The sequence below is a fragment of the Manis pentadactyla genome, chromosome 12 (assembly GCF_030020395.1).
Source record: "Manis pentadactyla isolate mManPen7 chromosome 12, mManPen7.hap1, whole genome shotgun sequence".
NCBI lineage: Eukaryota > Metazoa > Chordata > Mammalia > Pholidota > Manidae > Manis > Manis pentadactyla.
The window spans coordinates 34,136,738-34,161,789 of record NC_080030.1 but is presented as its reverse complement, the minus strand read 5'-3'; the positions used below and the strand labels follow the sequence as shown (position 1 = coordinate 34,161,789).

General features: G+C 41.2%; 1 protein-coding gene across 3 annotated transcripts in view; it reads right to left on the bottom strand.

Moving 5' to 3' along the window:
• PRKN (parkin RBR E3 ubiquitin protein ligase) overlaps positions 1–25,052 on the bottom strand; it is a 1,272,120-nt gene that overhangs the window by 850,564 nt on the left and 396,504 nt on the right. The gene's annotated exons all lie outside the window — the stretch shown is intronic.

Genomic DNA, 25,052 nt, shown 5'->3' with positions numbered 1-25,052 from the left:
GTTCTCTGTATCTGTGAGCTGTTTGTTTTAGTTTCCACGTATAAGTGAGATCACAGAATATTTGTCTTTCTCAATCAGATTTATTTTACTGAGTATAATGCTCTCAAGATCCACTCATATTTTCAAAAATGGCAGGACTTCCTTCCTTTTATGGCTGAATAATATTCCATTATACACACACACCCCACATCTTCTTTATCCATTCATCCATTGATGGCACTCAGGTGGCGTCCACGTCTTGCCTATTGTAAATAATGCTGCGATGAACATGAGATGTAGCATCTTTTAAAGCTAGTATTTTCATTTTCTTCGAATAAACACCCAGAAGGAGAATTGCTGGATCACATGGTAGTTTAATTTTTAATTTTCTGAGGAATCTCCATACTGTCTTCTACAGTGGCTGCACCAATTTACATTCACACCAGCAGCGCACAAGGGTTCCCTTTTCTCTACATCCTCACCAACACTTGTTGTTTCTTGTGTTTTTTATCGTTCTAGCAAGTGTGTGGTTGTAGAACTTTTAATGTGAGGTAAAATGGATGCATGTGTCTGGTTTTTATGCCCCTTTCTTAGATAGATATAGCATGTGATAGCATATTATATACACTTTCATCAAAATTCAGTTTTTATATAAAAAAAATTCATCCTAGAACTCATTCCGTAGTGGTATATTGAGATATTCCTTATTTTTTTCATAACTACATAGTGATCTCATGTATGGTTAAATCAATACCTTACTGGTGGTCATTTCAGTTGATTCCAGTTTTTTGAAATGATGCTTCTATGCGTAGCTTCGTATATACATCTTCACATATTTTTTTCCAGGACACCAATACCAGTATTGGCACAATGAAGAGGTAATCAGTTATTCAGCAGAAATGGGCCCACCTAACACCCAAATATTGGTTTCCAAATATAATTTCCTGCTTAAATGAACTAGGATTACTGGTACCAGATCCACGACAGAGAAAGTATAATGGGAGCCCAGAACATCATTTGTGTGTGTGTGTGTGTGTGTGTGTGTGTGTGTGTGTGTGTGTGTGTGTGTGTGTGGTGTGCGCTAGGAAGTAAGGATGTGACAAATGGAGTCACAGTGGCCAAAGTCTGGGAACAAAATGAACATAAAGAAGAGTAATGATGGAAATGGATTATAACAGATTAGAGGAAGAATCAATGAGTGTAAAGGAGGCTCCAAAGCCTAGGGGTGGGGATAAGGAGGAGCTCTCCACGCAGAATGAGGTGAGATAGATAGGGAAAGAATGAGAGAGTAAGAAAATCATATTTTTGAAATCACTAATCTAATAATTAATTCAGTTAAGGACCCCAATAGATGCTAGATGCTACATGCTACAGTGACTGGATGGAAGGCTGCTGAGCGTCAGGCACCTGTACAGTCTCACAGTGTCTCACCTAACCTCTCCCAGGGAAGGGCTGCTCCTCAATGGGAGATTTGGCAGACATCACCATAACAACACAAACATAGTAGCCTCACCAGTTACAAAGTATACAGTACTGATGACACAAATGTTTAACTGAACCTACTAATCAGGAAACAGTAATACACATCCAGTTTGCAGTACATTCGGCAAGATAACCATTCTGGATTCTTTGAAATGTCAGTTTTTGAAAAACACAAACAAACAAACAAAAAAGGTATGTGTGAGGGGAGTGCTCCAAACTAAAGGAGATTAAAGATACATGGTAATTAAATGCAATCCATGTGTGCTGCTTGATTGAATGCTTGATCAAAAATAATTTTTCTTTAAGAGACCTATAAAGGACAATTTATAAACCATGGGGGCATTTGAATATAAATTGCATAATATCATTGCATTCATGTTCAACTTCTTGGGCGGGATCAGGTGCCGTGGCTGAGAAGAGTGTCTTATTTTTCGTAGATACAGACTGCAGGGTTCAGGGCCAAGCGCCCTGATGTCTGCACCGTGGCTGACGTCCAGAGGGAGGGAGGTGAGGGAGGAGAAGAAGGACGGAGGAGGAGAAAGCGCAGTAAGGCAGGCATGGCAAAGTGTCAGCAGCTGGGAAACGGAGGTAAAGGCTATACGGGGGTGTCCCTACGAGGTTTGCTTCATTTCAATTTTTCAAGACTTTATAAATCTTATAAGATAAAAAAAGGGGGATATTGTACCATCGTGCACAGTCATTACATGGAAAGGACCCATTGAAAACAAGTCATGTGATATTTCTACAAAAGTTTGATGAGAAATTGGCTTTTGAGTTTTCAAGGGCCCAGGACCTTATTTATTTATTGTATATCTCATCTCACATTCCAAATTTTAAACTTTCCTAAACTTCCTATAAATACCAATTCTTTGTAGGTGCTAACATTTAAATTTGGTCAATTTCCTTGTATTTAGGTTCTTGGAAGAAAGGAAACAAAAAAGTGGACAAACTTGCACATCTATTTCAAGATGCTGACAAAGGGTATTTATGCACCTCTGGTGGCCTAGCCTCGCAGGCATCCAGGTCCTTGGCCACTAGACCGCCAGCATCCCTCACCGCCATTATCTGCCAGCATCTGGCAGGCGTCTGAGGGTCACCGCCTGACCTGTGTCCCCACGACATTCACATGGTGAAGTCCTAACCCTTCAGAATGTGACTACTTGGAATTAGAACCTTAGAAAGGTGATCAAGTTAAAGCGAAGCCATCAGGGTGTCCCTGGTCCAGTATGACCGGGATCCCCGTAAGAGGACATTAGGGCCCAGACACGCACAGTGGGGAGACGGCGTAAAGACACGGGGAGAAGACGGCCGGCTGTGAGCCAAGGAGGGGCCTCGGAGGAAAGCTACCTGCTGACACTTTGCTCCTGGCTTTTCAGTCTCCAGAAGTGCGAGAAAATACCGTTTTGTTACTTGAGCCGCCCAGTCTGTGGCACTTGGTTCTGGCAGCCCTAGCAGACTAAACCACTGAGTCTCTGTGTCTGCAGGCATCTAAAACTCAAAACTCTGCTTCCTGCTTTTACTAACAAGGACACTGAACTCCTACCTGCCCATTTATCTTGTGTTTTTTTTTTTTTTTTTCAAAATGACATTTGGAGTCCTGGGAAATCATGCCCTTGCTGTCAGACTCCTGACTGACAACACAATGCCACAGAACAAAATTTAGTAAGGGTTCATTTTACACAGGGATCGTATAACATGTTGCATCTCGTCTCTGGATTCTGTACCAGCAGGCATTATCCTGGATCTTCCCTCTATTTTGGAGATATTTTTCCATGAGGACAACGTGGGGAAGGCCTGGGTTATCCTTCAGTTCACAGAGCCTCCACTTTAACTAGACAATAATAATGTTAAGACAAAGGAGATGCACATCGTTATTGGGTGTTTCTGTTATAGAAATAAAAACACAGAAGTAAATGAAGAGCTATTAATTTCTGAATCTTAGAAAAAGGAGAATATAGCTAAAAAATAAAACCATCTTTGTCTCAGCTCAAATATTCATGTGAAGTCCATAATATTTTCCCAAATTTTCACCAAAGCCACTCTTAACTTTATTCAAAACTCTGAAGGAAACTCATGATATGTCATAGGAGGATTTTTACAGTAGGATTTCCCCAATTCCCAGTTATCACTGGAACCAGCACTTAATGCATGCTTGCTCAATGAATGGAGAATGATAACTACGAAGAACTGTTCTAAGTTTCGTATTTACTAAGTATTTTACCTATTATTTGTAATTCTTTCAACTACACAGAAAAGGAAGTATTGTAGCAAAGACTGCTATCACCTCATTAAAATCTGCTTCCTCTTCTTCCTGGACACCTTGCTGACCACTTACCAGATGCCTCTGTATTTGCAGTGGCCCCTTCAGTTGTTTCTGCCAAAGGACTATGAGAGGAAGTAATGGGCGGGTGCCACTTCCAGGAAAAAGCATGCTTACTGAGGTTGTAGTGAAACAGATAGACAAAGAGACAGATGTGCTAAAATGCCTGATCAGTGAGTGGGTGGGTAAAATAAACATACAAAGAAAAACTATCAGCTGGAAGCTGGGAGCTGGAAGCTCACATCTTGCAGTTTAAGCTGCGCAGAGACTTTAGAAAGGGCACGTTGGCAGCACACCCAAATTACATCATCAGGTTTTTGGAGTATAAATAAGTGTTCTAGAGATGACTGCATAGCTAAAGGTTAGAAATGAGACATCATATATTAAAGTTAAAATTAGTAGGTTGAAAGGGGAAGTTTCCTTTTTTAAATAAGGCTGTAAGTTTATAGAATGACACATTAAAGGTAAGTTTTATCATGGTTCTTTCCTAGCTAGTTGTTGAATCCATTGTGTTTCAAAACTTTTTGTGATGTTCTTTAAATTTTTTTTTTTTGTTTTTAGTTATCTTTAGAGCTGCCAGCCTTGATCTTGTTTCCTTTGTGAGGAATCAATCATTGCCATGCTACCTCCATATTTGTTACCATGCATTTTCATCTTCTATTGCCTAAAACTTCACCAACATCTTGAACCCACTGTCATACAATCTTAAACCACAATCCTGACTTCTGTAAATTTATCATTTCAGATTATCATAACTCATAACTGCAAACTTCTAATCTATCTTTCCCAGAAACAAAATACTAGATCCTCCTGAAAGTGAGAAGAGACTTTTAATAAGTAAGACAGTGTGGTTTGAATGGTTGCTATGACAATATCCAGCATTTTGAGAAAGACCAAGATAAGGCATTCATTAGGAAAGTCAGTTCTTGGGCAGCAATGAGAGTTGTTTTTTAACATCTAGCCAAGTAGTTGGCTTTTAAAACTGATTAAGCATTTAACCTACAGTTTCTCATCTTAAACTTCATAACAAGTCTGTACAATAAGCATTATAGATAGAAAACTGAAGCTCAAAGAGATGCATAATTTACATATTATTTGTTTAATACATACTTTGAAATGCAAGCATTATACATTAAAGCAGAACTGGACTTGAACGTAACACAAGGTGTGATTTGAGGGCATTTTCCTATAATCCCCATCATTAGCATCATTCTTTTGTGTTTCACATTGTTTACTTGAGGAGACCACTATTCAAATCAACAGTATTAATTGGGAGGGATAAACTGATAGCAAATTATGATATTTGGTTATCATAAAGAGAAATTTTGTGAAGGCATGGAACATGTGAAAACTGGCTTTGGTTATGAAAAAAAAAAGAGAAATGAAAAATATGCAGCTAAGATGGAGTAATCCTGCCAATTGCTTCAAAGGCTGGTGACACTAGAGGAGTTACTAACTCAGCATTGGGTGGAACCTCGGGGCACAAATTCCAGTTTTCTTTGGGTGAGACTAGAAGCCCATGACTCCCAATCTTCCCACTACATTTCCTAGGCCAAAGGTCTCAAAATTTTTCTTCTTCCTAAACTGTGCTCAGGTCTCTGGGTAGAAATAGACTTTTCCCCTGAACTCAAACCCAATTCACTCAGACACTGAAAATGCGCCTGACCATTACAGTTCCTCTCCCTGCCTGGGAATGTGCTCTCCTGCAAATCAGGCAATGCAGAATGACTATGCGGCCCACATCCTACCCTCAACCTAATTTTAAGTATAGCCAACAAGAGGAAAAATTCTACAACAAGTGGAAAAATGCCAGTGGGAGACAGAACCCTAAGGTGGTTCTTGGGATCCTCACTCCCTGTCTGCACGCTCTGTCTAACCCTTCCCCGTGAATGTGAGTGGTCAGTGAGCATGACCGGAGCCACTCCCCTGGTGAGGTCAAGCCACAGGGAAAGAGGGAGGCCATTTTCCAGATGTAATTAAAGTCCCTAATCAGTTGATTGTTAAGCAAAAGGAAGATTATCCTGGATGGGCCTGACTTAAAAAGAAGGCCTGTCTCTATGAAAGAAGGTCTCCAGCTGCATGACCAGAATTGAGAGAGTGTGGCACCCTTGTTGTGCTTGCAGAAGCCACCACCATGAGTTCTGCAGCTGCAAGCAAATGAATTGTTCCAAAAACTATGTGAAGGAGGAAGAGGACCCAAGCTGGAGGTCCCTGCTGACCCTTGTTGGCCTCTCTTGAGACCCTACCAGAGGGTCCAAAGAAGCCATGCCCCAGCTTGTGGAAACTGTGATAAACTCCAGTTCTTGTACCGTGACGCTGTCTGGAAACATTTGATGTGTCACTGCCAGGATTCCTGCCATTTGCAGCTATCTTTGCACTGATGCTGACGTATCAGCTCCTTCAGAGGAAGGAGAAGCCCACTGGGATGAAGGACACAATGCCTTGTCATGGTTTTTGACTTTCAAACAGGCTCCTGGAGCTCATTTCAGTGGTGCTGTTGTGAAATCCAGTGTTTCTCACTTTCAAGGCCATCTGTGCTAGATGGAGAGAGTTAGGATGTAGGATGCGGCAAAAGAGAGGTTTCCCCCAGTATTATTTTGTTAGAGCTGCTGTAACAAAATGCTACAAAGCATGTGGTTTAAACAACAGCACTGTGTTGTTGTACCATTTTGGAGGCCAGAAGATCAAGTCAAAATGTGGGCAGGTGGGTGCCCTCTGAGGACTGTCGGGGAACACTGTTCCAAGCCTGTCTCCTTGGCTGGCAGATGGCCATCTTCCTGCTGTGTCTTCCCACCAAGTTCCTTCTGTATCTTCCTGTTTCTGTGTCCATATGTTTGCCTTTTTATAAGAATATGAGCCATATTGGATGAAGGCCTACCTCAATGACCTTTTTTAAACTTGTTACATCTGTACTGACTCTATCACCAAATAGTCCTATTCTGAGGTACTGGGGGTTAGGACTTCAACATGTCCTTTTCAAGGGACACAATTCATTCCATAACACCCCCCACCCCTCCCACAGAGTAAGGGGAAAAGCACCCAGGGACAGTACCTCTCACCCGGAGCACAGGCAAGGCTGGGCAGGCACAGGTGACCCCTCTCAACTCAATAGCATTGGTGGGGCGGCGAGGTGGGGGGGGTAGGATGAAGAAAAAGCAAGAACCCTGAGTTTGACTTCATATTTAGGTCTTTCAATTGAAACAGAATAAGCTATGTGGTTGTGAGAAGAATGATTTTTTTCTTCCTTTTGAGACTGGAAATTAGGGCTGGTGAGGAAGTTAAAAAACAGAGGAAGTTTCTATCAGATTAGCCGAGTTGCGGTATGCAAGTATTTTTATTAGTGTCATGTGTGCCAGCAAGATCCGAGAGGACCTGAAGCATATGCCGTGTGGCCTTCAAGTGAAGAATCTTTGACTCTTGCTTTGCCCTCATATCTCAATCAATGCACCACCACTCTGTCATTATGTACGCAGGAACTGTGCATACTCAGAAATTCTCTATGTCTAAACAAAACTAGGTCAGATCAAACAAAGGTGTTTGCTTGTTTGCCCACCTTACTACAAGATACCAGATTACTACGAGTTCACTGAACAGGCTTATTAAACAGAAGGGCCAGTCAGCTGTTCCACTGTTGACTGGCTTCTTAGTAAGTTCATCATATTGCAGAAATAAAAATAAATCAAACACAAAGCATCAGGATTTTTTTCCTCCTGAATTCAATTTAAAGCCTTGATTTAAAACATTATACTATACCTATTTTAAGTTTGCTTTTTCAAATAACACTTATATATCCTAGCATATTGAATTAAGTGACAGTAACGTTAATGAGTAATTCTTTCTCACCAAAAGGTGTAATGCCTCAGATATATTTTTCAGTTGAGTTACTGATATTATGACAATATCAATGCCACAAATTTTTAGACTAAAGCAGATCTCATATTTTCAAAATGAAAAGTTAATTCTGGAAACAAAATAAAAAGTAATGTGCTTAAAGCATTAGTCACAATTTCTTCCTTGCCAACTGAGTCGATTTTTTTTTCAACTCTATCCTAACAATCTAGGAGAAGAAAAGAGACAGTGGAAACTTTCTTAAATGGAAATAACAGAATTAGGGGCTGTACATTTCTTGGAAAAGACATTAACAACTTTTCAAGCATATCACAAAAAGGATCAGGAAAACCTAAAAATGAACATAAAACCAACCTGGTGAGAGACAGTTAAATGTTCATTTACAAAGCTTCTCGTGGAAATAAAGTTGATGAATTAAACATTAAATATGCCCTTCTAAGTTCAGAGATGTCAGTATGACTTTATACACTTAAGGAAAGGAGGTATGCCATGGAGAAGTTTCCTAAATTTGGAGAGAAACAGAAAAATCTGAGACTCTAAGAGTGGAAACAAATATGAAGGACTATTACTATAAATTATGACATTTTAAACTAAGAAAATCATGGTGACCTCTGAAAACTGAAATGCCATTCAAGGTGTGCAAGATGGTCATGATTTTGTTTCAGTGACTGTCCTTCTTTGCCAGTTGATAAGCATCTTCTATATGCCCTGGTCAGCACCAGTCTGCAAAAGGGACTTGCCCAAAAGAAGCCTCTCACAGCCATTTATTACTGACACTTACAAACCAGCTCTGCTAGGCTGGTGGCAAACAGAAGAAGTCACAAAAGGGTGGGGAGAAAGTCCAATGGCAATTCTGGTGCTCTTCAACCCAACAGTTCTTGATGCCCACCCTGCCCCCCGTTCCTAGCCCAAGGTCCCTCTGGCCCTTAGGGAGAGGGCGTCAGGAAGTCACCAGGAAACAAATGCAACCCCACACATTTTTATTCACTTAATCTTCTGTTTGAAAGACAGGTGAAGGAGCTTGTTGAGTCAAAGATGAAAGATGTTTTAGAAAGTCAGACTGACAGAGGAATGCCCTGTAAAAAGATAAAAGACCCTGCTTTAAGAGAGCTCCTTTTCATTTTTACCTTTAAAAAGGTTTGCCTTTTATGTTTCCCTGAGGTTATTCAATAAAAGGACAACTTCCAAAGGAATATCTTCTGTTACAGAAGAGGGAAAGGTTTGGTGTTGGGATCTGGTAAGGAAATAAAAAAATGAAGATAAACAAGATGTTCTGATCTTGAGCAAACCTGATGACTCATTTTGTAATAAGTGAGCAGCCACTTTCACAGAAAATTCATTTTACCATCCTAGCTATTTTGTCATTTGTCAACTGACCCATCTTTCATATATTCAACCACGCAGCAGAGAAGCAATGCAGTGATGGAGCAAGATATTGTGAAATATCACCTGATAATATTTGTTGTTCTCTGTCATCCCTTTCATGCCCTGCAGTGCAACCTTAAAGACTAGACCCTCAGCACAGCCTCTGTATGGAATCTCAAAGAAAGGGGTAGTGATTGGACTGTGAATTCCTGAAAAGATGCTGGTGGCTCTGTAGCAGCCACAATAGTCCAATATAGAATTTACTCCATGAAACCTCAAAGGTGAGAAGAATGCAGGGTCATATCAAACCCTTAAGAAGATAAGTCTGATTAGCTCGACAGGGGTGGATAATTGGAGGGCAGGTGGTGAGAGTCTAGATTTCTACTTCCTTCCACATTCTCACCAGGAACAACTCCTCGGGAGGCCTAGAGATGGGGAGGGCAACAATAGAAATACACAGGCAGCTTTGGTCAAATCAATCTCCAGATCCTTTCTGAGAACTCCCAGAGGATCGCACCTAGGACACTTGCTGTCCAGCGGTGGGCAGTAGCTCCACAGGCATGCTCACGTGGCATGTCTGCACACAGTCCCACGGCGCCTGTGGGCCCAGAGGTGCAGGGAAGGCGCTTCCAGGAAGCAAGGAAAAGAGCCAAGGCTCAGACGTTCTGCCAGTATCTCCAAGGGGCTCTGGCTGGAAAAATAAGAATTTTGAACATAGATGCCTGGAAGCCTGGGTGAGATATCCCTGCACTTCAGCAGCAGATGTGCAGGGAAGGGACACACAACAAGCTCAGGCACGCCCACCTCCCCCAGTGGGGGCTGGTGAGACAAGGACCCCAGAAGTCAGACCCCTCTCCTTGAGGTCATCAGGTCAATAGGTGAGGCCTTGTGGCCTGACCATCCCTAAGGAAAAGGATACGAAGCAGGAAAGAACCCTGGATCTGAGTGGGCCAGGGTTTCAATTTACCAGATTAAAAGAATGGGGATTAAAAATGAGGCTTAAATGAAAAGCATAGGGGGGAAGAAAAAAAAGATTTCAAAATTAGGACTATGGATCTCCAGATTCATAATTTACAAAATAAATGAAAACTTTTTGGACAACTCTTGGACCACTCAGTCAGGTCAAAGATACAAAAGAAGAGCTAGAGTAAAGAGCAGGGTGACTTTCAGAGAAGCATCTGTAAAGGAGAGGCCCCGGTAAGCAGCAGTGAAGGAGACAGCATGACACGGTGGCCTGTGGTGAGACACTTAGACAGCCATTTCCTGATTTCCGACGCTGCTAGGCAGAATCCGGGATTAAAAGATACAGCCTATAAACTACAATTTCAGAAGACTGAAAGAAAATGTCAAAGAACAAGTTCCTATATGGGATTTGTTCATTAAAAATAAAAGAACAAAAAATAACAAAATGGGGAGATAGGGAGTAAACGAGCAAAGGAAAAGATGGCAGAAAAAGACCAGAAAGTGTTAAGGCCTGTGGTGGCCTTAAGTGGACAATGCCCACCCCTCCCGGGCCCTGCCAGTGTCCAGGTCCTCATCCCCGTCTCCCTGCAGCCCAGCCAGGAAGCATGGAAGCGCCCTCCCTGAGGGAGAATGGAGTCAGGCTCTGTCCTGCTGCTGCGTCCTGCGCCTGTTAGGCAAAATGCTTGGTTCCCTCCTGGGCACTACAAGCCATGAGGACCTCCTGCCTTTGTCCTTCACCCTCGCTTCCGGACCTTCCCGGTGCTGTGTGACTGCCTGCACCGTGGGCTCTGTGCAAAGCTGTGAAAGCAACTGAAGCAGGCTACTCCTTATTCCACAACTGGCTCCATAACATGCAAGAACCCACACTCTGGCCACCTGAGCTACGTGCCAATGACGCTGAATCACACACAGCAAAACGGAATTAATTTAGAAGAGGTGAAAATGGATTCAATTTGCAAAATCATGTACCCACTGCAACTAGCATGAAAGGAAAATAATTAATTTAGGTATTTTAGAAAATTTTGTAATATAAGGACTAAAAAATAAGAAAAGGAGAAAAAATATGAACTTCTCTTAACTACAAAAGTAAAAGTGAAAATTCTCAATTTTGTCAACTACTCCAGGATTTACTATAATGAGGCAAAAATCATCCTTTCCCATTCGGCTTCACCTTACCAAATCCACCATGCTTATGCTTTTAAGAAAAGTACCTAATCTGAAAAACCCAGCAGATCTGCAGACCTCTGAAATGACTTGTCCAGTCATCCTTTCATCGGGGGTGAAGCAGACGGCAAAGGAAACCGTGAGTCAGCCAGTGCGGTGATAGCTGACCAGGAGGGGCCAGTCCAAATAAGTCCTCATGGATTTATGCAAATTGCACAGCTCCAATTTAATCCTTTATGTCAATTTCAACAGAACCTACTTGGCTGTTAGTCATCTGGTTTCTGAGTATTTTTTTTTTTTAGCATTTAGTTTGTCACAAGTGTTGGCCAGGCTTGTACTGGCCGCTGTCTGCTGACCAATATACATGAGACATAAAATAGCTCTGAGTCCTTTTAAATGGTGCCAGTTACATCGGCATACATTACAAGATCCTGGCAGTAGTATTAATATATCAAAGTACCAACTAAACCATCTGCATGAGGGTATTAATCCAGCTGTGTTTGTATACTCTTAACATCTGGCGCCAAGGGGGGAAAAAAAGACACAGTTTGGCAGAATCAGATTTTGAAAGTTTCTTTCTGAAAAGTGAGCAGAATAGGTTTTGGCATAAAAATGCATTATGAGACATATAATGTCATAACACAAAGAAATTAGCATTCTGCTCATATCTACTAATGCCATTAGAAAATATACCTCTGTATTTCATAACATGAGCATATGTCAGTCCATATTGATTCTTTGCAGGGTAGCTGGAAAAATTATTCTTACTGGTTCTTAAGTTCATCTTCATAAAAAGAATACAATTAAAAATCACATACTACTGAGAAAGACAACAAATAAGTTTCTTCAAATCTTTTAAAAATAAATGTATTAATACAGTATTATACCATGTATCAATATAGCAGTATACCACATATCAACACAGCAGTACACCCTGAGGGCTCTTTATCCTTCCTGTCTCATCCTTTCCCCTGTGCTGCCTCCTGTCTCCATACCCAGCTAAATTTACAACCATACTCTAAACACTAAACACCAAACCTAAGATCGGGCATGCACTATGTCAGCAGGGACAACAAACAGAACACTGGAAATCGGAAGTGTCCCCGTGGGGGCTCTAATCACATGGTCTGTTCCCACGATTCTCCCTTTCCATCCGCTTTCCCTGCCCGGCCCACCATCTCTGCCCTATTCTGTGCCCTGCAGGGCTGACACCTACACACCACATCCCTGGGGCTCCATGTTTTGGCTGACCTCCAGGTGGGTTTGGACAGTGGAAGGGACCAGGAGATTAATGGGCACAGGAAGGGGTCGGTGGGGGCTGCATGCCCTGCCTGCCATCCTTGGGATTTGTGGCTGTGTGTGGCTGTGGCCCTTCAGAACACATCTCCAAGGCTCCTCCACACAGCTGCACTCCTCACCGGGCTCCGGGAACAGTGCTTATTCCTCCTGTCCCTGAAGACCCAATGATGGCCACCACTACTAATGACGATTAGCTTGGGAACCCACACCCCCTGCTGGTTCTCTCCAACTGTTCTGTGAACAATCTGCATTCACCCCTCTTTGGCCCCTCGGAGGATGCTTTCTGTTCCCTTCTGGAATCTGAACTGTCACACTCTGGGTTTCCAGGATTATTTTCCCTGGACAGCAGGAGAGAGAGAAGGTTTCCCTGTCCTGTGATGACCTATGTCCTTGAACCTCGTGACCCATCCCCACTGAAGTTGGCGGGGGGTGCCAGAGAACAGACGTGCAGCTTGGGGGCTCCAGGCTGGTAGAAGCAGCATGGGCTCTGGGCGGATCCTCGGAAAGAGGGTCAATGGGGGAGCAGGCTGGTTTCACAGAGCCTGTGTCCCCTGTGAACTGCCAGAGAGTCTCTGAGCTCCTGGAAAGGCAAGAGTGACACCCAGGTGGGGCGATGGGGTGGGGGGCAGTGCCAGAGCGCTGTGTTCTGCTCTTTGGGCAGTGGTCACTGAGGGCCAGGGACGGGGGACAGTGGAGGTGACTGGGGGTGTGAGAGGCAGTGAGGACCCGATGCTGGCCCCCAGCTTCACAGCTGCTAACAGAAATAGATCCTCCTGCACCAGGCACAGAGCTCGCCTCAGAAAGAGGCAAGCAGCTCCCGGAGGCTCTCATGCTCATCACGGGGACGTTCCCGGGGACAGCTGCGCTTCCGAGTGAACAGGGGGCAGACCTCACTGAACAGACCCACAGGATGCTGAAGACGCTGGGTGAAGGGGCAGCACAACCAGACACCGCAGGACAGGTCAGGACTGACAGCCGGTGGGAACACTTGCTGCTGGCGCGGCAGCCCCTCCTATGAGCCCCCGATCTCAGACTCAGCCTAACAAAGGGTCAGAGGGCACAATGCGGAACTGGTAAATCTTAAAATCTGAAACAGCTGAGTGTATCTGCACATTTTTCAGATTGTGGTTTTGTCCGTGGGTAGAAGGTGGGCTGGGTAAGCCAGAAAATGATTCTTTTCTCTCTTTGTGAGCAGCTACTTAAATAAAAGCACTTTTTTTTTCTACATGCCTCAAGGTCTTCAGTGGCTTGAATTAATCCAAAGTCACTGGAAAAAATAGGTTCTTTCTATTACATATAACTTTAATTATTTTTAGTGTAAAATTGCTTCTTAATTAGAAATATAATTATATATAATATCTATACACATTTATATTATATTTCTATATGTATATATCATACATACATATCAGCTGTCCTACTATCTCCCTTTACTCATTCCCTTCAAGATACAGGTGTGCATATAAGTGTGTTCTCACCTCCACACCATGGGCTGTGTGGAGAGAATTCCTCCAACCTGGTATGCATAATAAATGGTTTGCAAATAGATGTTCAGAAGATATCTGTAATAAATGAACAAAATAAATACCTACACTTCCATCTTGTTTATTATAAATTTAAGTACAGCTAGGAGAAGGGCCTGGTATGCATTCTTTCTTAAGATAAAAAAGCAAAATGAAATAAAATCTGCATCGATGATTCTATGCAGAAAGTCTAAATTTCATTTTAGCTTTATTTATTTGAGGTGGGGTTTGCTTGACACTTATAAAAAGGATTCATGATTTTCTTCTGCCTATTTAGTGTTGAGTAACATTCATACTTGCTTTACATTCTCTGTTACTTATTTTTTTAGTAATACATTTTCAAGCAAAAATAAACCAAGCATGTGTACTAGCCTTATAGAAAGACAGCAGTAGGCAGTAAATGATTTATGAAACTATCTTTTCTGAATAATATAAAAGTGCTATACCTACACAATTACTTTGTGTAGGTATAAAATTTGGAAGGCAAACATGAATAGGAATGCCTACTACATTCACTATATCTCAGTCTTTCAAAAAAATTATTTCTGAGCACAGTGGTTTTTCTCCTTTTAAAAAACACTCCCATTCTATCAGAATCCATCTAAACCACTTCAAAGATGTGAAAAGCTGTGATATTCTTAAAGACCAACAGAGAAAAAAGATTTGACAGTTATCCATTCCAGTTCTTGATGTCAGTTAAATATTTTTTAGGGCTAATCTAGATCTCCTTGAGTGAAGATCAGGCAGAAAGCCCACTTTAGTTCTCCTTAGTAAAGACTGAAGAATACAGTTCAGCCCTCTTTGGCCTTTGCTTTTTAAGGCTAAATTATTAAATGTCTTTAAACCTTTCACCTGAATATTTTCCAGGCCTTCTACATTCATCTTTAATAGAAGAGACCTGGAATAAACCAAACACAGAATAACACCTCACTTCCACAGGTTTAATTTCTGCCCAGGCAGCTCAGCTAGCTCAGCCACTCCGGGAATAGTCAAGAACCCGGGAGGAAGGGCCACACACCTGGCAGCTCACCTGTGCTAACGCCTCAGGCTGCACCTTGGAATCTGCTTAACTTTTCTCTAGACAAAAAGTCTACCCGCAACTACCTGGTTGATGACCTACACCTCATAATAAGTGGCAGGCAACGTGTGATCATACCAGGACAGCAGTAGGAAGTGAGATCTGACAGCGTGGTACAAACATGGATGAGCACAAAAGAAGTGGATCATTTTATGTGGATGTTATCAGAGCTCTACAGTTTTATAATTCTGGAGGCTACTAATAACACGTATTTATCTAATGCTTAATAGCTTAGGAAAAGGCTTTTAGTTGTAATACTATACATATAATACTATATATATGTAATACTATATATATATATGTAATACATATATATATATATATATATATATGTAATTACTATGTAATATATATATATCAGTATCAGTACAGCTACAGAAATACAGATACTGATTTAAACCTCCTGGTAAGCAGGGGGTGTGTGTACACTGCCATCCCTACTTTAGGGATCTGGGGCTCTGAGACGTAAGAGGCCTGCCCGATGTCAGAAAGCGCTGCTCACCAAAGAGTACAGCCCGCTTACAGACCCCTGACCCACGTCACTGTCCCCACGGGGCAGACTCAGGGTTCTGAGACCTCTGGATGCTTTTCACTCACTCTGTCTACTCCTCCTTCCTAAAAATAAGCTTCTTCTTAGAAACTTTACTTGGGCTTTGTATGAATCAGCCAGACAGTCACGATATAATGCCGCTGACACTACAGACACTTACTTTCTCACTGCTCTGGAGCTTTTCAGCTCAAAGCAAAGGGCCAGCTGGTCTGGCCTCCAGGGGCCCTACTCTTCGGTTTTAGGTGGCCACCTTTGCCCCTGTGCCACTCTCCCGGGGTCTCTTCCTCTTCAAGGAAGGCGCCTGTCCTGTGGGACCAGGGCCACCATGATCTGGCTTAATGTCAGTCACTTCTTTGAGGGTCCATCGCCAGACGTGAAATGGGAGTTAGGGCTTCAACGTATGGATTCTGAGGGGACACAACGAGTTGAGTCTGTAACAGGAGTCTAAGTCATTTTCCTTGGACAGCATATTTATCCTCACAGTATCAACTCCCCCTCTAGCGTGAGGACCCTAAATCTGTGTCTGCAGCCTGAGCACTTACTGGTGTACAGTGACACATTTACTCACCACTGCCTCAGACACGTTCTCTTTCTGTTGCCCTTTTAACTAAGATTCCATTTGTCTCAAACCAAACTCAATGACCACTTGGTCAAAGACATTTTTTTTTCATGGTCTTTGCCTCAGTCAATGGCTTGATTTGGTTGGAACATTTACTATTTAGCTTATCTTCATGCTCAGGCCAATCAGCAAGTGATATTGACCCAGATTTAAAATGTGTTTGCTTCTGGTCCTTGCACCCTTTTTGTCCCCTGCATGAATCAAGGCCTCCAAAGCCCCAAACCTGGATGGGCACAGTGGCCTAATGTTCTCTGTCCTGGGGTGGCAGGTAGAACTCTAAGGGGACCCTCCAGTGACCCACCATCTATTATTATTTAATCCCCTCCTATTAAGTGTAAGAGATATCTATGTTACCTGTTAACTTTAAGAAAGGTTTAATAGCCTAACCAGTTTAGACCTGACCTAATCAAGTGGGCGCTTAGAAGAGATGGAGGCCCTGGTGAAAGAGACTTGAAACCTGACATGGATTCGACAAGAAACAGACTGTGCACTGCTGGCTCTGAGATGGCGGGGTCATGTGTCAAGGGGTGCAGAGAGACCCTGGGGGCTAAGAGGGCCCCCTGCTGACAGCCGCTGGGAAACGGGGTCCTTACCCTCACAACCGGTGGGACTGGACTCCTCTGCACCATCTGAGCCTGGAGAAAGGCCCCAGGCTCCGGGTGAGGCCTCAGCCCAGGCAGATATCTTGTGAAATCCTGAGCAGGCAACAAGTGTGTTGTGCCGTGACTCCCGAGTGAAGAAAACCATGAGATCGTAAAGAGGGGTTGTCACCTCCTAAACTTGTGAGAATGTGTTGTGCAATAACAGAAAACTAATATTACTTGGTTGTCCCTTCTTGTTCATCTGTCACTGACAGATTAACATTCCTTATTCAGTTATTTAATTATGAATTCACTAAAAACGAATTAGGTGCCCTTTTGCCAACCTCACTGAACATAATCATAATGGTGAAGGCCTTCCCCCTTTTTCCCTCCCCACACACTCTTCCTAGAGAAAATAAACAGGCGGCTTTCAGAAATATGACCAAACTGTCAAAAGTACATAAAGCCAGTTATACATATTTAAAGGTAATGCTATTCCTTCTGTTCTGATACAAAGTAAAAAAAAAAAAAAAATTAAGAACTTTAATAAAAACACTTAACACAGAAAATCTAGCAGCATGTATGCCACTTGTATTCATGTCATTGAAATTTAAATTTTCATGAAATGCAACACTGAAACCAGTTTTCAAAGAACTTTAATTTTGGGATCACTTTAAACATCAAATCCATTCTGCCCATTTGGCAATAGAAGTGTTTGTTTCAGGCAGGCCAGTCTTTGCCATTGTGCATCTATGATCATTCAGCATGTTTCTTTTTCAGAACCCACAGTCACCGCCTCTCTATCAATCCACATTCCCCATGCCGTTCAAGTCTCATCTACAATGGCTTCCTGTCCATTCCTCCATTAGTTTAGCAAATACGTATCAAGTGCCTACAACTATACTAGGAATGGTGGGATGTGGGAAATTTAAAGTGCTGTTTTCCTATAGGAACTGGCTGAACAAAGTATAGTAAATATGCACAATGGAGTATTATACAGCTATAAAAAGTGGGGAAGGTCTCTATGAACAATATAAAGGGTACTGTTTAAAACTGATCTCTATGGTTATGAAAGGTCTCCACAAACAATAAGAATGGGATACTGTTTTTTTTAAAGAAAGTGCATATGTACAATGGGCTGACTTTCCTTAAGAAAGAAAGAGGGGGCATGATGGGAGGAGGCAATATGGGAGGGAGCACCCCTTTCCTGAGGGTGCTTTCTTGAATAGATTTTGTTCTTGGAAATATGTTCTACAGTCTAAAAATAAGAGATAATCAAAAAAGATGGGAAGTTGGGAAAATCCTGTAACTGAAATCAAACTGAAACCAATGATCTTGATTGTATTTAAAAATGAATGTCATCATCACACTGAAGGGAGGAAAAAAGAGAAGTGATTCAAGTAATTCATCAACACTGATTTGGCTGTAATCCAGTTTGAACTGGCCTTTCCCCCAACTCCAAATTTGTTTGGGTTCTTCTTTTCTAAAGGATTTGCAGTCATTTCTTATATCGCATGGATCCTCTATTACTTTGGCAAGACTCATAACCAGCCTACATTGTCATTTTCCATCTTTTATTTACATAGTTTGTTTTTCTGCCTCACATACACATTACAGAGGCAGAGACGTTACTATACTGAACCTTCTCCTCTCCCATAATCACTTGCCTGGTATAAAAATGTCTCTTTCTTAATGCAGCTGCATATGATTATTACAGGAAGTTGTTTTAAACTTGGTAGAATACTAATAGTCACAAAATATATACCTCGAGCTTGTTTCTCTCTCCTTCTCCCTCTGTCTCTATCACTGTCTCTCTGTCTCATTCTGCAAACAGAGGTACCCAGCTCACCATGCATGGAAGGAAGGCTCATTGGCTTTGAGTTCTGAGTTGATAGGGTCACAGAATGTTAACATGATGAGGCAGGTGCTGCATCCAGAAAGATAAAGGGGAGGACGATATCTTTGTGATTTGATTTTCCCCATCCACCTATATTTTTTCTTCATTTTCATCATTGTATTTCTTTTATTGTTAGTGTCTGTTTTATATAATGTTTCTAGCCCTTCCTCAATGTCTGGGCTGTTTTCACTTCTTTCTGGGTCAGTTATAAGCCTTGAGCAAACTTTTCCCTTATTCCAAGTGGTTCTGGACCACAGGTCCAAACAATATGCTATTTAGAATTTTCTATAGATATTTTAAAAACTGTGAATATGTGACACTCTCTTATGAGAAAACATCTGTGGTTTTATTTCCTAACCACAGGCTTTATGACATCAGTGTTGTCAGCTGAGTTTTTATTTACTTCTGGATTCTCTGTGTCACTAATATTTGCTGAACAAGTATTATTTTATATTTTCATTCATTACATATTACAAAATATATATACATTTTCAACTCTAAGTATATTGAAAAACCAGCATATAAAATAATATTTAATATGTCTTTACTTCTGTATGTTTATATGTTAATATTGTATCTTTCCTAGCTTAAATCCTTGAGTAGTTCATAATGGAAATAAAATAGAAGATAAATTTAAGTTCCTAAGAACAAATTCCTCTAATACATTATTAAATAATTATGGTATTTTTATTAGTTTCTTAAAAATATATGGGAAATAATATTTATAACTCCCCTTATCTCCAAGTGATATACATAAAAGGTTCTCAAACAATTACATACAGAGGCATAAAAAAACATTCTGAGACAGGTTATTCTAATGAACCATAGTCTGGATAACTATGAAATCTAAAAACCGGTGAGAGATGCTGGCCAAGGCACTCAGGTGATTTGGAAATTCTCACTGGCAATGAATGATGAATTTCGAAGTCCACAGGGTTGGAGGAGACCATACTTCTCTCCCTGGAGAGGCCATGGCACTTTCTGATAAAGCATTGGCTGCTGTTAACCCCGTAGGGCAGTTTTTAATATAGGTTACTACTTTTTGTGTATCTAAATCTTTGCTGAATGTTCAACTGGGAATAGTTTCATTAAATGTTATTCTTTCCACACCACAAATTAATCCCTACACTGTACATCCCTTGTGAATTTCATAAAGGAGTTGTGAGGATTAATCATTTAATTTGTGTGAACTGTTTGGAGATTTTTCTCCCTTAGCTCTTCAACAAGCACAAAATATGCCCAGAAGCACACAGTGAATGTAGTTAAATAAATTAATTTATTGAGCAACTATTAGGTACCTGGTACAATGGCAGTGTGAGGATAGAGAAAAATCATAAGACACTCTTTGACTTCAAGAAATGTATAACCTAGTTAGGTAAACAAAACTTCAAAAAGACATACTCAAATCATCATCTCAAATTTTTAGAGGCTTAAGAAAAAAAACTTAAATTAAATTAATTTGCTTGGAAGACACTGGTGGCCCCCGGGAAACACTGGTGGCCCTGGTGACCTGGAGAACATAGCACCCATCCAGGGATACCCAAGCCTCAGTTCTGGCCAACTGCTGCCTCCAGAAGTGAGTGCCCAGCCTTACCAAATCTGTTGTTAGATTCAAGTGAAACTGGAAATCCAGATTTTTATGTGTGATCAACCAGTTTTCAAATGTTGGCATGCAATTTTATTTTTAACTATGTGTGGACCAATACAAATGTTATCTATAGGTCACTTTTAGCTAGTGAGCTGATATTGTGAAATTTCAGATATGAAACATCAAAACCAACTGGGTAAAATTAAAAACACCACCTTAATGTTACAAGCAACACATATATACAGCTGACCCTTGAACCATGGAGGTTCGGGGTGCCAAGTTCCAGTGAAGTCGAAAATCCACATATTAACTTTTGACTCCTTCAAAACATAACTACTAATAGCCTACTGTTGAACCAGAAGCTTTAACAATAACATAGTTGATTAACACATATTTTGTGTTTTATATGTATTATATATTGTGCTCTTAAAATAAAGTAAGCTAGAGAAAATGTTTGTTCAAATTGTTGAAGTTCTCCAAAACATTTTTCAATATACTTATTGAAAAGAATTCTGCATATAAATAGACTGAGCAGTTCAAAGTCATGTTGTTTAAGGGTTAGCTGTATGAAAGGAAAATGAAAGTACGTGTTGGAGTGGAAGATGTCATAGAGAAAAGAAGTCTTGGGCTGACTTCCGAAGGGAAATAAATCTTAGACGATAGGAAATGTTTTGAAAAAAAGAAGTTTGCTCACATGTCAAGGTTAATTATGCTCCATTATATGGAAATGTATGTCCTAAATAATGGAAACATGACATTAACATAAAAATCTAGAAAGTGATGTAAACATTAAAGGAAATAACAAATAATTTTCAAGTAAACTGAGTTGTGAACCACATATAATATTATTAATGGAATTGTCTCCATTAGTAATAACAAGATAATTATGGAAATGAAAATCCTTGTCGCCTTCAGCTTTAAAGATACAAAAGACAGTTGTTGTTAAGGTATTTTGAGATTAAGGGGTTATACAGACAAGAATGGTGACCGTAACATTTACTTTTAGGCCATTTTGAAATACTTGTCAAGTGGGGAATTGTAAGTAGATAACATTTAAGAATTAAATGTTCTTTGAAAACTCTCTTCTCCTGGAAATGCCTGGCCTAAGCTGGAGAGTTATAACAACAAAAGATGCAGGCTCATTTCTGCAGACCTGCACGCAGCCTTCCTGTAGGCCCCTGCCATCAGAAGCCAAGGAATTATTACTACACACATCTCTGTTGTTTGTGGCCCTACTGGGTCACGACACGTCCTTCAGACTCCCTTTTTATTTCCTGATCGATGGAGATGCAACCACACTGGAGTGTAAAATAATATTCAGGCACCTTTGCTAAAAAAAGTCAAAAATAGAAGGGGGGAAGAAAGCTTTTGGTGGGAAGAGAAAAATTGGAACAAGATTGGTTGAATAAAAGATTGATGAAGAGGTATTCAATGCTAGTAGGGAAAAAAAATTGTGAAAACAATTGATGTCAGGAAGCTTTTGATAAGACACTCAAAAATTTCACTTTAATATTTATTGCTCGTAGTGAAATTGGTATCTCTGGCACAATGAGGTCATGAAAGTAAAGATTGATGTGGGCAAATTCATTATTTCTGCTTCTGTTCTATTTTGATATCAGTCTATTTTCTTCACTAAACTATCCTATTGCATACCTCCCCACTTCTGGAACTTTTTTGGTAATGTAATTTTCCTGTTGTCTTTTATAAAATACTAAGGTACCCATGTCTTGTAAGAGTAGGAATAAAAATAGCTTCCTTTAGAAGAAAACACCGACTCTAACCAGCTAAGGATCTATACTGTAAACTGTTTGAAGACAAGTCAACCATCTAGTGGACGATTATTAAATTATATTTTCTGGTGCTGGGGCACCCTTCTCCCCTTGAATTTCTTTGCTTGCATGCATGGGACCAAACTGTGCGTGCTAATCAACACAGAGACCTACTCAGTCATACAATAATATTCCGTTGCTCTCTTTCTCTTTTTTGCATATTTATTTAACTAGGATAGTTCAACGCAAATACTCCCATTTCATTTCATCCAAATCAAGAAAACAAAACAAAAAATCAGAGTAAGTGATGCAATTTTTAGACTTTGAAAGAACACTGACTGAGTCACACACCTCAAAGACTGGATTTAAATGTCAGCCTACATCCTCTGGGGATTATCATCTGCTTCTAAACCTTAGATCCTTCAACCATGAAATGGAGGTGACAGCACTACCTTCCTTCCCGATCAGGTGTATCAAATCATATCCCTTTGTTCAACACAGGCTTCTGGATCTATGACAAGAAGGGCTGGGCCAGTCATCTCCATGCACGTGGTGAAGGGATCTTTCTCTTGGCAGTTTTCCAAATGAGCACAGGCACGGCTTAGCCGTTACTGCAGGTCCCTGAGGATGGCTTCACTTACACCACAGAAAAAGCTTGAGAAAACTTTCCTCACCTGTATGAGAAGAGTTGCTATTGATGAAGCAATTTTTTAATGTTATCACAATATTAATACTGAGAGTCTTATGGGAAGGCAAACAGAGATTATTGGGAGATAAGAGCTAAATAAAGCCCCACAAAACCATTAAATGTGGCTGCTCATTCAGGATGCCTCCTGCATCTCACCATTTCTGCCCTATCGCCCCGACCCAGTCACCTCCCTCTCATGCTCACACTACTGCATGACCTCCTTTCTGACCTCCTAACTGGCGTCTCCCGTCCAGTCTCCCACAGCAGCCAGGAGGGTTTTACTGGAATATAACTCGGGCTTCTAGCCTTCCCCGTATCAAAACTCAGGTCACCTCCCATTTCCCTTAGAATAGAATTCCAGCTCCTTACTGCCGCCTATGAGAGCCGCAGGCCTGGCTCCCCGGAGGCCCCATCTGGGCCCGCTCTCCACATCCTGCCCACGGCTGCCCCCAAGGCTTCAGGCGGTTCCTCCCCAGTCGGTCTCATTCCTGCGGAGACTCCTGCACCACCACCTGCAAGGCTGCCTCCTCGCCCCGCCCGACGCCTCTGGTCCGCTGGAAGCACCCCTCTGCCCACCCCCTCTGCTCCGCACTGTCCCTCTCTGTCCCAGAACCCTGCTTTGTTGTCCTCTTTTGACTAGTCACCGTGAAGTTATCTTGTGTATCTATTTAAATTCTTCTCTGACTTCCCTCACTCTTATCCTCGCTGAATGAAACGTCCATGAAGGCATTAAGGACTCGGTTAGCAGACGTCAGCTGCCTAGAACGTTCTCCCGCTAGTCAGGAATCCATACACGTCTTCAGCTGAATGTACTAATGCACGACCAGTGAAGTACTGTGGTCGCTGAATCGTGGCTTTCCCAAAGGCATCCCTATCTGAATCCTGGAACCTGAGAATATGTGGCCTGACATGGTGAAAGGACTCTGCAGTTGTGATTAAATTAAGGATCTTGAGTTGGGGAATCATCCTGGATCGTCGAGACAAACCAAGTCAGCACAATCATGGCGTCAGAGTCCCAGCAGGCTGTGTGATAGCGGACGCAGAGGTCTGCGTGCAGCAGGGCCCGGAGCCAGGCAAAGCAGGTGCCTTGAAAAGCTGGAAAAGGCAGGAAATGGATTCTCCCCACCGACCCCAGAAGGGATGGAGTCCTTGTAACGCCTCGATTTCAACTTTCCGAGACTAAATTTGGGATTCTGACTTTCACAACTATAAGATAATACTGTTGTGGAATTTTAAGTTTCCAAGGTTTTGGTAATTTATAAAGCATCAATAGGAATAATGGATATATGAGAATTTTATATATAATTCAAAGGGAGTAGTGAATTCAAAACAACTGACCTACTTTTAGGGTTACTGTAGTTTGGAACATATATAAAATATTTTGTTTTGTCTAAGTGCTCATATTACTGCATATTTATTAATGAAAATAAGTGTAGTATCCTCAAGTAAGTACTCAATATTCAAAGTAAAAATTAAAATTGCTACATCTGAAAGGTTCTCTGGCAACCATCTAGCTCTATTTCTATCTCCTGATCTCCTGACATTTTCTGTTTAAAATATGTGGAAACAGAAAATTATAAATGCCATATTTTTCAAAAGACCCTTGGCTGGAAACATATAACAAGGTCAGAGATAGTAAGCTTAAAGTTCATGGTTAAAATGAAAACCATGAGAGATAAGACTTTCTTAGACCAGAGGCTGTGACAGGAAAAACCTTCTGCCATCCATTAACTACCAGGAGGAGGCTGATGGAGATTTAATACCAGCATTTGGCATCTTATCAAAAAGGTGAGTTTCATATAAGTCTCTTTGCCAAGGGCAACACATTTTCCTATAACAGCTGAAGTTTATTATATTAGTTTGAAGGACCATTGATTGGTACCTTTGAGATTTAAAATAGTTTTTATAAAAATAGATTTGTTAAGATGTTGTGAATGATGCTTCATGGGAGATGGTTTATACCTGGAAAATCATGATAATTAACTTACAACAACTTCATTGATCTGGATCTAATTAACTGAAGCTGTCAAAAGGGCTATGAAGCATCTCTAAAAAATTAGGAACATAGCTAATGTATCCCCCTTGTAATATCTATTTTACATGTGAAAATAAAAGTGACTCTAACAATGCATACCCATAATTTGTTTAGATAATTATTATATGCAATCCTAAGCTTAGCATTTCCCAGTGCTTATGGTGAGAAAACTCCACATGATCTCAACCCTTCCAGAGGGAGAGGGAGCCCCACTCCCTTGAGCCCCTTACAGAGCACAGCCCCTGCCAGGCTCTGTCAGCACATCTCCATATATTCCATTTCTGTTCTTTGAGATGCTCAATT